The sequence below is a fragment of the Lycorma delicatula genome, chromosome 5 (assembly GCF_047948215.1).
Source record: "Lycorma delicatula isolate Av1 chromosome 5, ASM4794821v1, whole genome shotgun sequence".
NCBI classification, from domain to species: domain Eukaryota; kingdom Metazoa; phylum Arthropoda; class Insecta; order Hemiptera; family Fulgoridae; genus Lycorma; species Lycorma delicatula.
The window spans coordinates 8,399,032-8,415,814 of NC_134459.1; the positions used below are offsets into that span (position 1 = coordinate 8,399,032).

At 28.6% G+C, this 16,783-nt stretch overlaps 1 protein-coding gene across 4 annotated transcripts in view; it reads left to right on the forward strand.

Annotated features, from left to right (window-relative positions):
• Window positions 1-14,602, forward strand: part of LOC142324702 (nucleolar protein 6-like) — a 114,892-nt gene extending 100,290 nt beyond the window's left edge. For 3 of the 4 annotated variants that reach the window (XM_075365611.1, XM_075365613.1, XM_075365614.1), the window contains 3 exons: window positions 977-1,148; window positions 7,020-7,144; window positions 10,937-11,406. The gene's annotated coding sequence lies outside the window, so the exon portion shown is untranslated. Of the gene's footprint in view, window positions 1-976; window positions 1,149-7,019; window positions 7,145-10,936; window positions 11,407-13,972 lie in introns of those variants that run through there. The other variant, XM_075365612.1, reaches the window with a different exon arrangement.
• The last annotated feature ends 2,181 nt before the right edge of the window (window positions 14,603-16,783 follow it).

Here is a 16,783-nt window from a genome sequence, read left to right on the forward strand (position 1 = left end):
TTGCTCACTAACCTTGACTAATTAACAGTAATGTTTTGATTACTGAAATAATAAATAATAGCAATAATTACTCAAAACATTAATTATTAAGTACTCAAAACATTACTCTTAATTATTCAAGGTTAATATCAATATTTCCTGTTATTTTGAGTTATTTCCAGGTGAAAAACTTGCAAACTTTTGAGAGGGAGAAATGAAAAAGTACCTAGAAATTAAAAAAACATGTATGAAAATGTTTGTTTACTCAACATTAGTAATGGGTTAAATATAACATAGCCAACCAAAACCTTACATGAATAAAAATAAATAAATAGAATAATAAAAATCACTTCCTGATGAAAAGGCATTAACTTTCTTCACTAAAATTAAAATTTTGTACAAAAGACTGACCATTAAATCCCAGATATTATTATTATAAAAATTTAAACTCTGAATTCTGTTGTAGTAACAGAAGCATTCATAACTTTCCTAACCATCCACAGTTAAAAGAACAAGGAATATCTGAGAATGCTGATTTGCAGAAACCTAAACTGTAGAGGATCCAAATTACCTTAGAACTGCAGACGTAGTAGTAAACATTGTAATAGGTTTTATTCACTAACAACAAATAAACATGGATTATTCCAGATTTCAGCTGTTTGAAACCTTTTCTCAATCATTATTTCATTTAGCCTGAATTGTACTATAATGTTGTTTTCATTTAAGTATTTATTTGAGTAATTCTTGTGTTTCAGTAAGTGTTTCAATAATTCCAATAATTAACTTTTAGAAGATTTAATATCAAACTTGAGAGAATCATGTTTATTTTATTATTTTTTTAAGTACTAATCTGACATGTTTGTATTAAAAAATTGTCAGATATTTGAAACTGTAGAAGTGTTTTAATTTTGTACATTACATGATTTTTCTTTCTCTTGTTAATTAATTGTAAATGTTATTAATATTTGATGCTTAACAATAATTTTGGTTTTTATAGCTAAAGAGAAAAGATTAATGGATAAAGAAGGCGTTTCTCTTCCATCTCATTATCCATTAACAAAACAAGAAGAAAGGGAATTAAAGAGGATTCGTCGAAAGATAAGAAATAAGATCTCAGCTCAGGACTCAAGAAAGAGGAAGAAGGAATATGTGGATGGCTTAGAGGACAGGTATGTATTGTGTATTATGTTGCTTTTTTCTTATTAATATATTTAAATGCAAGGAAAAATTATGATTTTAATATAATATTACATTATATATATATATATATATAGAATAGAATAGAATAGAATTTTATACCTACATTTAAAATTCAAGGTCAAGTTTACCATCGCATAGGAAGTTTATTGCCAGCACCTGATATTGGCCACCAATTTTTACAAATTTACTCTATAAAATTTCTCAATAAAACTTCTCTTCGTACAAATATTGTTCCAAACCAAGGAACTAATACCAGCACTCCAGCAAGTTTTGCTGGATTATAATAATTTGATCAGAGAGTTTAAATGCAATATTGACAACACACCTTTGGGTAATGTGGAAAATTTTTAATTTATAATTCATGCTGATCATGTACTTGTTAATCAGCATAGGGTTCGCTATAATGCTCCAACTACTAATGAAGTTGCTGTTTGCTGGCCGATGAAGATAAAGGACCTAGAGATATCTTAAATTGTCATTAAGGTCAAATGCAACGTGTGTCGGAGCTTCATTGCTGTTATAATCCTTTACAATATTCCCTTATGTTTTTGAAGGGTGAAGATGGTTATTATCTAACTTTTGTTAATAATTAACAAAATAAAAGTTTCCTGTATGCAATTTTATACTTATTGACTTATGGTTCAAGATAACATTTATAATTTTTTACATTATTACTGAAACGTATTTAATCAATATTGTGTTAACATAATGGCCAAAATATCGCTGAAATATTAGCTTTTGTTCATAATAACCAAAAAAAAATTACATATTGATGATTACATTCATCTTTGAGATACTGTGCAAGAAGACACCATTAATGCTAACAACATGGGTCAAAGTGTCATATACTTCCTCATCTTTCACTGCTTCACCACGGTATATGCATGAAAAATCTCAAGATGCTATGACATACTTGTGTTAATATGGGTATCTAGATTTATTTATAACTTTTACGTACAATCCTTAATGGCCAGAAATAAAAAACGACCTATTCATTGGTCTAAAATCTAGACACATTATATTCAGAGTTTTCCATTTGAAAATGAAAAACGTCCTAGACCTTATTAACAAAAAAGAAATATTTGGTTCAGTCAGCTGCTATGCACTAAGTGTCAAATGGCAAAAATGAGGCTTACCTCATTATCACATATTGGTATGTTAGTAACTAAAATATGATCTGACAAAATTGATCTTGCATATCTGCTGAACTTCCTGATAAAACTGTTCACCCATTATTATATGACATTGTAAACATCAGAGTAGAGTTTTGTCCCTTGAGTTAGATTATTGGATTAAAAACTTAAAAACTTGCAAACCGCTAATCTGTTTAAAAGCTCTTTGTCAGACTGTACAAGCTCATTTAAATATAAAATCTTTTCATTGAAACAATATTACTCCGAGACAGTATAGGAATCTACACCAGCAGGGATGTTATTTATTTAACTACTATATATTCAACTACTTCTGTCAGACAATTTTTATAAATAAAACATCAAATATCATTACCTTATATTTCTACAGACATTATTTTAACAAATTAATACTCCCTATAAATATTGTAGAAAATGTACACTGATGGTTGCCTTACTTTATGCTATGAAAAATCTGGGGCAGGTTTTATTGGGGATGTGTTCTGTTTTCTGAGTAGATTCTTGTATTTTTTTGCTGAAATTCTGATCACTGAGCTCTTCTATATCTTTGGTTGGGTAAAAGACTTCACACTTTCAACTTTAATTAGAAACAAAATATACAAACTGGATCAGAAAAGTGATATGATTTTAAACAGAACAATTTACACACAAATACTAAAACTTATAATAATAAATTTGAAACACATCCTTTTAAAACACATTAAAAATTTTTATTTTTTAATAGGTTGTCAGTAACAGCTGATCAGCAGTTAAATTTAGTGTCTAACATTTGAATATTCATTTGAGCAGTGTTTGTACTGTTATTGTTTGGTCAGTCATTCACTGTGGGTGATACCATAAATATTTTTTCATTTGGATAGTTGACAAACATGTTATTAATCAATGGTAAAGTAAATAAAAATTGATTGGCTGCTGTGTGTGTGTGTGTGTGTGTGTGTGTGTGTGTGTGTGTGTGCACATGAGAGAGTGAGAGAGAGAGAGAGTATATATATATATATGTGTGTGTGTGTGTGTGCGTGTGTGTGTGTGTGTGTGTGGGAATACCAGGAAAATTATCCAAATTGAAGAGTACTTACTGGATTGTAAAACAGTTGAGGTATTTGAGAAGCAAGTTTGAGAAACAGGTATGCTTAAATCACAACGATTTGATGCTGGTCGTGAAAATTTTGTGAGAAATGCCAATGCTGAAGAAGCAGTATTGAATGCATTACAATTAGTTCCCATCTCAAGCACCAAAAGGTTGTTACATCGCTTCCATGCTCTTAATCAAGTGTGTGGTGAACGTAATGGGAGCAACAACTATACCTATTTCATACAACATGAACTAAACATCATAAATCAGAACTATTGCTATCTGATTTTGATAAACGGATGAAATTCTGTCGATGGTTAATTAAAAAATGTGAATATCTTCCTGATTTTCTAAGTAATATTATAATTACTGATGAATCCTGTTTTACAAGAATGCCATTGTAAATTATTGAAACACACACTTGGGGAGAAGAAAATTCCCATTGGATTGCTTATTAAATGGCTACCTTAATCTTCCAATCTCACGACAGTGGACTTTTTCCTTTGGGGTTGGATGAAGTCGTTAGTACATTCCGCTTGTATTGGCACGCAAGAAGAATTTAGATATCATATAATAGAAGCTGGAGCTACTGTTAAGAATAATAATGATGCTATTAGGCATGCCCAGCTAGCATGAATTCGCCAAACTGAACTATGCCCTGAATAGAATGGTGGCCACATTGAGTAACTGCTTTAAAAAAAATGTTTGCAGTTTTTCTAGGAACCATTTTAATAATTAATCATTTTTAGAAAAAACCAAAAAGTATGTGATTTTTAATTTTTTAAATCTATTTTTTATTCATTTGTTTCTGTTATTGATTAGTTTTCTATTTATTTTCATTTACATTATGTTGTTCAAACACTGATGAAAATTGTTCTGTTTAAAATCATATCACTTTTCCGATCCAGTTTATGTGTTTTGTTTCTAATTGAACTAGGTTTGTTTGTCTGTCTTTCTAAAGATGTGCATATGTGTATTTTCAATCAGCCATATACATTTTGTAAGCATTTTTTTCTCTGTGATTATTAATATAACTTTTTTCTTTTAACTAGTGAAACATTTTATACAGTTTTTATATTATATTTTTCAGTTTTTAAATAACTTGCTTCATAATAATGGTAAAAATCTAGCCTTATCAGATTAGAATTGAAGTGCCTAATATCTAGGATTAGACTGTTTACTAGGTAAACCTTTTTACTTCCAAGTGACCACAATTCTACTATTGTAAACAATTTAATTCCATTGTAAACAATTTTTTCCAAAATACAAAAAAATCCATACTTTTTAATACAGATCAACATTTACTCATTTTGTGAAATGAAAAACAATTCTAAATATTTACCATATTTAGTATCCAGTTAGTAATTGTTTTTTTGTAGCCCATGTTCATTTAGGATAAGCAGTTTCTGCCATTATTTGGCATTTTCTGAGCAATAATTATTTTGATCAAAAATGGTTATTTTTGGAGATTAATTAAACAATTTTTTTCTTGATGTGAATAAGAATTTAAACAAATCTAACTCTGTATTATAATTTATTTATTTCATTAACTGTAAATATTATTGCATGTTAGCCAAGATCCAATTATAAATGGTTAAATTAATAATATTATAATAATTAATTGTATATTTTGTAAACAGAAAATTATTAAATTATAATTCATTTACCAAAGTGCGAAACCAAAGACCAAATAAAGCAAGTAAAGACATTTGTTGAACCCAAAATCAAACAAAAGAAATCAGAACTGATGTTTACTTTGACAATATTTAATTTTATCCTAACATTGCTTCAAAAATAAAAATAATTACAAGTGAATAAGTAGAAATAAAATATTTAACAAAATTTATACGACCCCCAAAATTGTTTTCATTGTTATATAAATTAAATTATTATTATTTCAAATAAGTGATATTTTTTACTTTATATATATTTATTATTATTATTATTACTATTATTATTTTCGATTATTCCCCTTAAGGAGAGCACGTGAAACTTGAGTCAATCATGGCTTTAATCCTTCTTCTCTATCCTATATATGTGAGAACAACTGTTATACACTGACAAAAGGTTTACCTATGGGTTCACCTATTTCTGCAATTATTTAATTCATGACATATTAAGTGCTATTATGGATGAGATATGTACATGATATTTTGGTTATATATAATTCAGTTATAAATAATGAACATTTGTTCATTATGAAAACTTAATAACTATAATGATAATTTAAAGTTTACGTGTGAAATAGAAAAGAACAGAAAATCACCCATGGTCACAAAAAAATATATGTAAAAATCTGATGTTTAGAGAGCTTAGGGCTTTACATTATACAAGGAACAATGATAAACTTAAAAAAGAAATGTATGTAATAAAACAAATAGCAGTATTTAATGGTTTTGATGTTGGAGGTATAGATAAAATATATTGAAAGCAGAGAATTAAGTACCGTGATAGTTTTACACAACTGCAACAAGAAAATAGCACAGAGATTAGTAATAGTTTTTTCTTAAAATACAGTTATACAAATAAAATAATAGACAAAATTACTGATATTTATGATAAAGATAAATGTAAAAAAGCTTACAAACTAAACAACCATATAAAATATTTAAGTAATAATAATAATAGTAATAAAGTAATGGAGAGGATTTAAGTGGAATGTATAAAATTAAATGTAATGAATGCAATAAAATTTATATTGGCAAAACTAACACTTTTACAAAATGAGGTTTATGTAACATTACAATGCTTACAGAAATGGAAAGAGAGGTTTATCTAATATGGCCGACTATTTGTTGTTGTGAGGGCATAGTGTTACTGATTGTAAAAATAATTTAGAAATTTTGGAAATTTGTAACAGCAGTAGAAGAATGGGTACACTTGAAAAGTATTATATTTATAAACTTAAACAAAAGTATGAAATGATTCATCAGATCGTTTTTGAAGATGATGATTTTATTAAGGACGTAGTGGATTGTAACAGTGGGCAACATTGTTTACGTACATAGTTGCGTGATGTTTTAAATTTATTATCATTCCAGTTGGCATTGATTTTTGTTGTTCAAGTCTTCTGTTGTTCTGGTTTGAAGTTTATGTTTTATAATATTTGACTTTTATTCATTAATTTTTGTTTTTATTGATGTATTTTTATAATTTTGTACCGACTGATGGTGCAGGATACCGCGAAAGTTAACTTTTGGTATTAGTTTTTCAAGTTCTGTTACTGTGTTTGTTGGTTGTTTTTGTTATTTGGCACAGTGGTCAGTCAGTATGTTGATGAAATATTTGAATTTTTAGAAAGTTATTTTTACATGTAAATTCTGGGCAAATTCAGCTCATCTTCTAATACGATTTGACATAATAATTTCTGGATGATGATATCGCCCAGAAGAAACAAAAAAGAGACATATTATAAGTAATATAATTATAAACACATAAAACACTTCAGATATTATTCTACTAATAATGTAATTAGAATAATAGTCAATGCTCTTAGCATATCCACCTAACAGTGGATATGCATACCCCAATTCTGCAGTATACTTGCTTTTTATTAAAATGTTTAATGCCATGTTGTAGAATAATTATATATTGTTTTCTTTTCTTTTTTTTTACAGAGATGTGCTCCAGTCGTCAGTCGTGCTGGTATAACATGGATCCAGTTATGTGTTCTTTCCATCGCATCATTTATTGGCATTGCATCTGTTTTCTCTGCTTGCATCCTATGTTGCTCTTATACTAGGTATCCAATGAAAAGTTAATCAAGTATTTATATTTTTCTCTACCAAAGTTTGATTCTTTTCTTTAATTTTAGTGTCTATTATAGTACTACATAGGCAACAACCCTTTTTTTGTGTGTTCACACTGTTTATATTTCTTTGTGCAAAGGAAGAAAAATTCTCAGTGTTTCACTGTACATAATCTAACCACTGTGAATTCCCAAATATGGAACCTCTTTTGCAAAATGGTAAAAAGAAATGAATCTTTTTCTTCTCTTTTTTAATCAATTAATAAATGCTTAGCATTCTTGAACACAATGTAATTATTTTCAATAGTTTTTGTGTATTCATGTCTTCAAACATATACTTAAAAAACCGTGTTTTTAAATATTTTTGCATAAAAAACTTAATGTATAGGCATAGGATGATAAGATTTTGATTACATCATGTAGATCATTACATCAGGTAGATTTTAGATACTTTTCTAATTAATTAAACGTATTTTTAAAAATAAAACCTTAAAAACATGAAAAATAAAATTTAAAAATTTTAAAAAACATACGACTACCTTAAAAACATGAAATAATTAAATAACAGTATTTTTACCTTATAATCCTCTGTGACATTGTGATATTGTTTTTAAGACAATAAAATTTAAGATTTTGATTGACCGTCATGTGTCACCTGTAGATTGCATAGATAAGCGTTATTTATCATCACAGTTATGCACGATGGTTAATCAAAATCTTAAATTTTATTGTCTTAAAAATAATATCACAGTTGTTTAGTTGTGGTTTTTAAAATTTTTAATTTAATTTTTTTTTATTTCTCACCTTATTAAAGCAAACATATATTTTTTCAAAAATAATCATTCCTAATTGAAATAGATATTTTCTTAACAAAATATTTAAAAAAAACCAGAAATAACTTGTTACCATTTTGCCCCAAAAAGCCCAATTAAGCAAGGGTAGAACAATGAAAAATATCTCATTAGCAGATTTCACTAACACGTCAAGTTAGGTTAAACTAAAAAGAACAAGTGATAAAATTTTGTCTTGATAGAATTAAAATTATTTTAGTGATAAAATTAAAAATGTTAAAAACCCACGAAGCAGTTTTTGAAGAAACATATCTATTACAGCGCCCCCTGGTAGCTTGTAACCGTAAAACTAATCTAAGAACCTGCTCTGTGGTGATACCTATGTAATGCAGAAAACCGCATCAAAATTGACGTGTTTTAGAGAAACACTTCTATTGCAGCACCCCCTGTTGGCCTATAACCGTAAAACTAATCTAAAAACCTGCTCTGAGGTGATACCTATGTAATGCATAAACCACATAAAAACTGGTCCAGTAGTTTTTGAAGAAAATGGTAACACACGTATACAAAACCTCTTACCCCAAATGCATACACTGTTTCCGTTCCATCATGGGCAAAAAACTACTCGATCAGTCAACAAAAAATTTACCTGTGTTTCTTGACATAACTGAGACGTTTTTTGGTACTTACGTATTAACGCCACCGCAGCTACAGCTTTATTTAAAATTAAGTATTTATTTTATTGAGTCTCTTTATTAATTTTAAGAAATGGTTATTTATATTTATTTATTTTATAAATATAATTTAACCAAACTTAACCTATGCTCGCTAACCTTGACTAATTAACACCGTAATTATTTGAGTATTTATTTAATAAATTCAGTAATTATTAAATAATAAATAATTGCAATAATTACTGAATTTATTAAATAAATACTCAAAAAATTACGGTGTTAATTAGTCAAGGTTAGCGAGCGAAGCGAGCGTAGGTTAAGTTTGGTTAAACTATATTTATAAAATAAATATATTAAAATTAATAAAGAGACTGTTTTGAATCTATGTTAAACTCTATATCGGCCCATTTTCCACTGAAATCCGATTGACTACTTTGTTTTTAAATAAAGCTCTAGCTGCAGTGGCGTTAATACGTAAGTACCAGTTTTTTTTTAGATATATCATTAAAAAAAAAATTGCATTAAAATTGACCCGACTGTTTTAGAGAAACACATCTACTTCAGTGCCCTTTGATAGCCTATAACTGTAAAACATGTCTAAGAACCTGCTCTGAAGTGACACCTATGTATTGCAAAAAACCACATTGAAATCTGTCCAGTAGTTTTTGGCAAAAATGGTAACAGACATACACACACGCACACACAACCTCTTACCCCAAATGCATGTACCGTCTCCATTACATCATGGGTAAAGAGTTAAAAATAATTTACTTAAAAATTATCCCTCTCTCTCTCTCTCTCTCTGTCTGTCTGTCTGTGTGTGTGTGTGTGTGTTTTTATATGATTGGAATAATCAGTCATTAAATTCTGATTAAATTAATAAATTAAATTCATTAAATTCTGAATATATATTATTATGTGTAAAATAAAACGGTTGTTAAAACACAAATTATGAAATTTATAGAATAAAATGTATTATTTAAAAAAAATATGTTTATAAAAATGTAACAGCTTATTTTTAATTTAATAATTAAACATAAATTAAATAATAAAAATATTCTTTGCTACAAGAATTTCTAATCTTTCTAAGATTTGTATATTGTTCTATTTACAACTTTCTACCTAAAATATTTAACTGTTACACATTTTTGAAAATTACGTATAATGTTCGAATTAAATTAACAGCTGATTTACTCAACTAAATATGTAATATATTTTTTAAGTAAAAAGTATTTCCTGCTGATTTGTTTCATTTATGATAAGTAACAAATGTCAGCTGCTATTATCACTGCAAGTTAATTTTTATTTAGAAAATAATATCAGTTGATATAGTCGTTTAATTTGTTGTGTTGTGAATTATTAGTAATTGTTTATTATTATCATCAATATTATAGCACTGTTTAAACTTTGTTATTGTATGTATTATAAATGTAAAATGCTATTTTACCTTGTTTTATAGTTAACACGATTTTTCTGTCATTGGAGATTTGAATGCTTTTAATTTGATAATGAAGGCATTAACAGAAAAACATTGTTTTTCTTGTAAAATTTTAAATTGAAATCATGTGTCCATCCACCGTGCTATTTAAAAGAATTAAATTTGAATCAATGTGGCAGATAAAAATTAAAAACCCACCACAATGCAGTTTTTTTTAATTGTGTAGAACCCCTTTTCTTTCTATCTCCAATTAACTTTCAGGTATGCAGTATAAAGATGTTTCCATACTTAAATATCACCTGGTATAAAAATAATATTACATTCTACAACATAAGATATAATTCCAAGTATTTTTTTTTTTATAAGTAGAATAATTATATTATAAATTAGGAAGTAACTTATGAAGTACTTAAGTTAAAAATCAAGAAACGAACACAGATGTGAAGAAAATTGTGAAATTTAGTTGAATTTAAATTAGATGTTGTGAGTGGGTTGTATTTTTGAAACAGGAATTGTGAAACAAAACAAGCAGGTATTAAAAGTAATCATTTCAGGATGAAAAGACAACAGTAGAGGAGAAATTATTGATATGATGAAAGAGATCAGAAAGAAAGTAGTATTGTGTAAATGACCTTGCCATGCTGATGAATTTCAATCCTGGTATAGGTTCAGGGTGACAATTGAAATAAAATGTTCATCTAATGAAGTAATTTTGTCATAAATAATATCATTTATAAAAACATTTTGTACCTATGTAAAGTTTGTCTATATCTAATCTATTTATTAGTTTAATTCTTATTAAAATATCAGAGATTTAAGTTTTGTTTCAATTTATTGAGCTACTTCTCTACAGCCCTCTATCAGATCTGTATTTGTATTTTAGGAGGGATTAGGAGTCCTGGATTTACCCATCAGGCACTTCAGCCATTAGATGTATTGTTCAGCCACTGGTCAGAAAACAGTCATCTCTCGTCAGATCACAGTGGCTCTACAAGTCTTTACAACCTCAGCATGGACTTAGTATCTTATCTACACCCACAGGACCCTTATTGGGAAGAATGGATCATGGATTAGGAAAAGGGATGGATAATGAGAAAGTATAATCTAAAAAGAGAGGAACTGCAATACCAAGAAAACAGCCCTGTATAAAAGTCTGTCCAGGTAGCAGACACCATCCTGTTCACAACCATTCAGATAATTGGGGATTTTTTACTGAGGATGAAAGCAGTACATTATTGTTCAACAATATTTATTGAAAACATAGTTTTCCTCTCGAAATAAAGATCAGGCAAAATACAAGCTCAGATTTCCTAAAAAAAACAAAAAAAACATTATATAAACCCATCCCTGGATTTGTGTATTGTTATTTGTGAGATATAATTTAATATAAATTGTTCTTTGACTTTCATTGGAGGAATTCAAATCACAACAGTGATTTGAATTCTTTGCCAGAATTTTATATCACATTTTATTTTCAGTGGTACAGATAGTAAACATATTGAAAATCAGAATTTAATCATTGTATTTTGACATCTGGATGTTCTCCTTATTAACATTCCCAGTTTCAAGCTCACCATTTTTTATCATTGTTAATAATTTTGTTGTCTTATAACTCAAAATTATTTTTTTGTCTTTCCACTTATCATTACTTATTTCTTTCCACGTATTCATTCTTAAATTTCTTTGTAATTTAATTCTTTATTGTTACTGACTTCATTCACAACTTAAAGCATTTATTTTTATGTAATACGAAATTTGTTAATAAAGTAATGAGACTGGTTCAGGAAAACTTATTATTTACAGTTCAATTATACATGGACTCTTATCACCTTCGAAATAGTTCCCTTGGGAAGCCACACAACACTTCAAACGGTATTCCCACTCTTCATAGCAGTGTTGAAACTCAGAAACCGGAATATCTTTCAGATGGTTGGTTACATTATTTTTAATGTTTTCTACTGTTCCAAAATGCCATCCTTTGAGGTGTTTTTTTTAAAGTCGGTTACAGAAAAAAGTGGCAGGGACTCAAGTCAGGTGAATAAGGTGGTTGAGGAATTACAGGAATGTTTTTCTTTGCCAAAAACTCATTAACTGAGAGTGCAACATGACAAGGTGCATTAAATGCAGATCCTTTGTTGGCAACTCTTTTCCACAGTCTTTCAAGAATTTCTAGGTAAACATATTCATTTACAGTCTGTCCTGCAGGCAAAAACTACTTATGGACAATGCCATTACTAAAGAAGAAACAAATTAGCATGGTTCTGATTTTTTATTTGCTCATTTTTGCTTTTTTGGGATGTAGTGAGTTTGAAGTGTGCCACTCCTTGCTTTGACATTTTGTTTCTGGGTCGTACTCAAATATATGAGATTTGTCATCAGTAATAACATTTTTTTTTAGAAAATCAGGATCAGTTTCAATTTGCCCTGGAAGGTCGCGGCCTTTTCCACCCTGTTGTTTTTCTGTTCAGCAGTGAGGTTTTGTGGGACCAATTTTGAACAAACTTTTTTCATGTCCAATTCATTTATCAAAATTTAATGTACTGTGGTAAATTAAATTGTTCTGTAATCATTCTGACAGCTAATTGCCGGTCGTACCGTATCAATTCTCTGATTCGCTCAACATTGTCATCACTTTTTGACATTAATGGTCTTTCAGAGCATGGATCATCTTCAACTGATTCCTGGCCATCTGAAAATGCTTTAAACCCCCTAAAAACTTGGGCTCATGGCAGAGCGTCATCTCCATACGCCCTTTTCAGTTGTGAAAGAGTTTCAGTAGCATTCTCACAGAGTTTAACACAAAACTTGATTGCACAATGTTGCTCATAATTAGTATCACTCATTTTTGTAATGCACAACAAAAACTCGTTACACAAAAATTTTGTTTACGTCTAAGATGGCAATAATAGACTAAAAATATTAATACGTAATATAAATCAGCTGTTCATATAACCATAAGTTTATTAGTAACTTTACAGTGTTGCCACTTTGACTGCCAAAAAAAAAACTAGTCTCATTATTTTATTTACAGACCTCGTATGCTACTTGTATGAGAAATTAATCTATGCCATAAATTTTGCCATGTTATTTTAATGTACATGAATTTTATATTTTACAATTATAACTTGTACAGTAATTTTTTACAAGTAAAGTTTTTCAGAAAATTATTTTGGAACAGTGGAGATTCGAACTTTTGGAATTTTAACTTGCAATTATTACAAAAGAGAGTTTTCTGAATTATTTGAAGGAAATTTATAAAACCATGTCCTTCAAACTCTAAAATATAATTTTGGTTTGTGAAAAATGTTAGTAGTTATTAATAGCAAATATAATTTAAACGTAACTGATACATACCATATTATATTTACGTAGTTTGTAATATAAATATTTTTACGTTTTAGTGAAAATAGATTTTTTTTTACATTATCTTTACTTTGTGGCTTTCTAGTATTAATATGTCATTATGTACTATTAATATGTCCTATTTCTAGTATTTAATATTGTTATAATATGACTACAAAGTTTAAAAGTAGTCTCTAAATATATATAATGAATAAGAAACATTACATCTGTAGGTAATTAATTCTTAAGTTATAATATTTAGATTTTTACTTCAGAAAATAATGTGTGTGTCACAAAATGTATGATATGAATTTCTGTTTATCAGTTTAGTAGATATGTTCTATAAAAAAAAAACCATTAAAATTCAAAACGAGTACTAGCTTGTACCATTAATCATCAGGTTTACTAACATTTATCACAGGATTGTATGTTAATATTTTTATTGTTTTCTATTTTAATTATTAAGCATTATATTTAATTTTGCACTCACAATAAATTTTTGTCCACCCAGAATAAAATATAAAATATTTTCTTGTTGAAGCTATACTATAATAAAATGTTAAATATTTTTTTCTAGGTGGCAGAGATTTCGGTGATGTTTGTGAGTTATACCAATTAATAGTATATATACATATCATGTTTATTTTAATTTTAATAGACTCGTAGTTATATTACAAACTACAAAAATACAGATTAAAGTGAAAATTAATTTTTGTATTATTTAATAAAAAAATAGTTATTACAATGGATCAAGTTAAGACTAAGTAAATATTTAAAATTTTTTTTTGTATTATATTGTATAAATGTTATTACTATTACCCTAAATGCTGAAAACATTTCCTATTTTACGAATTCATTCATAAAATTTGATTGATATAAAAATGTTTAAGTAATCTTGTAACCTAGATGAAGTCTTTTTTATCTTTGAAAAAAGATTCTATTTTATAAACACCAGTTTTTTTGTTTTTTTTTTATTAATTTATTAAATATGTGTTGTTGCCATATTAAAAATGTTTTAGTCATTTGTTGATGTTTGATATTTGTGTATTTACTATTTTATTTTTAAAATAGGCTGTATTATTTTTGTAATCAAATGTATTTTTTCTGTAAGTTATGCATATACCTTTTTTACTATGTATTTTCTTTTAATGGTAAGTTTTTTTAATGTAAGATAATTATTGTGTGATACAAATTTCTTAATGTATTTTTGTACATTTGATTATTTTTAAATAAATATAAAGAAATAGTATTTACGTTTATTCTTTCTTGTGTTGTTTTTTTTTTACCTTTTGCCTTTGTGTTCGGACAAAAATTTGTGTTTAATCAAAGATCACTTGGTTTTTTGTTCATATTGCCTATGGAACAGTATATTGTAACCCACAAATTGAGTTGATAAACGATTATATTTTTTAAAGCAACAGTTACTAAGTTGTTATCAAAAAAAAAATTTCTAAAGTGTGTAATTTAACAAACTCTGCCTACTGATCTTTAATTACTCAAGGTAGATCCCAGTGGGAACACAGGATTTCCTCATAATAGAAGTATCTTATAAACTAAGTGTTAGACATTTCCTTATTTATGTCCTTATGAAATACTAAAATTATCTTAGTATATATTTTATATTACTTATTAAAATTTATTACTATTATAGTGCGCGCGCGCAGACACACACAGAGAGATTGAGAGAGCGAGAGAGAGAGAGACAGACAGAATACTAGTATGAAAACATGAGGTTTAATCTTCACTTTGACTTTAACCCCTTTAGTCCAAGTTGAGGCAGAACCTCACTCACGCTATGTTTTCCAAGATTACCCCCTCTTTGTAGTTAAATTTTCACACTGAAAGAGTACATTTACTTCAAAATACATAGGATACATGGGTTTGAGATGAGTCCAAAATTAGAACAAAGAACCAACAAAGCTACTGAAGTTTAAACCTCACGTGTGTTTCACGACTACATTAATGAACAGCTATTTTCAATGATGAATGTGTGATCACGTAAATTTACATTTTGAAATACTTAATTTAGTGAAAAATTCATAGTAAAACATATGCTTTAGATGCTACATGAGGTCCTATCTTATTCGTTATAGTTTGTTATTTAATGAACATTTACTATAGACTGTTGATGACGTCATGGGGAATCCTGTCTCTTATAACATGATGTCAGCTGTCAATTATTCTTTAAATCAGATAATAATTATTTGTTAGTATTGGTTTAGATAGATATTATAATATCTCTATTGATAGATATTGATCTCTATTTAATATCAATCATTAGCTTTATATCATTAAAAATTGAAAAAAAAAAAAAAAATTATTAAATTATCTGCCACCTTTAACCTATTACTGTTGCTTTATCACAGTGCTCATCAAGGGAGAGAGTATATAACTAACTATATTATTGTAAATTAATAAACAATATGCGACTGTATTAGGCTTAAAATTCTCTTCCGCTTCAACTTTAAATTTTAAATAAATTACACCCATTTTTATGGATGATTTTGTCGCGAGCAGATATTTAATATTTATTTAGTTGATATAATCTATTTAGCTACACCAGGTCTTTTACAGTTATTAGTTTTTAAAAATCAAGATCTACAAAAAGTTCATACATCTGATATCCAAACTTCAAAAGGTATGTTAAATCATACTGGTGCACACTTGACGATGTTGCCACCATAAAAACGAATAAATCTTTTAAATATAATGAAGTGATTAGAAAGTTTTTTCCTCCAAAAAGAACAGATAGATATGTTTCATCATATAAAAACACCATCTACATTCTTTAGCGGTATCGGACTACTGCATGCACAATTTAATTACAGTCCAGTCTATTTATATATATATATATATATATATATATATAGACACATACTATGGCCGTAGACACATACTATATAGTATGTGTCTACGGCCATAGTATGGCCTCTATTACGGCCTCATCGCACCCAGGCATACCCACACGTACCCCCTGTACGTGTGGGTATGAGTCCCTAGCGGGCCCCCTGCCCGCTAGGCACTCATCCAAGCACCAGTCTGCCCCCGCGCCATTTTCCTCTGCTGTACTCCTCATATAATTGGAGCTTCCTCATGACCATTCTCACGAATCTTTCCACAGTCTTCCACTGTGCCTCGCCTTATAATAGGACTCATAGGATGATATCTTCAGGGCGAAACATATGCTCACGTCACAGGTTGCCGAGCATCTCTATACGCTCTACAGTGAATCGCAGACACAAAAAGAAAACATGTTGAGGGGGTCTCTTCCACCTCCCTCTTCAGAGAATTTTCAGATTGATCGAGCCCGAATCTATACAAATAAGACCCGAATCCCCCATGACCCAAGAATTGCGTTAACTCAAAACTGCGCACCTTGGGTCCTCCA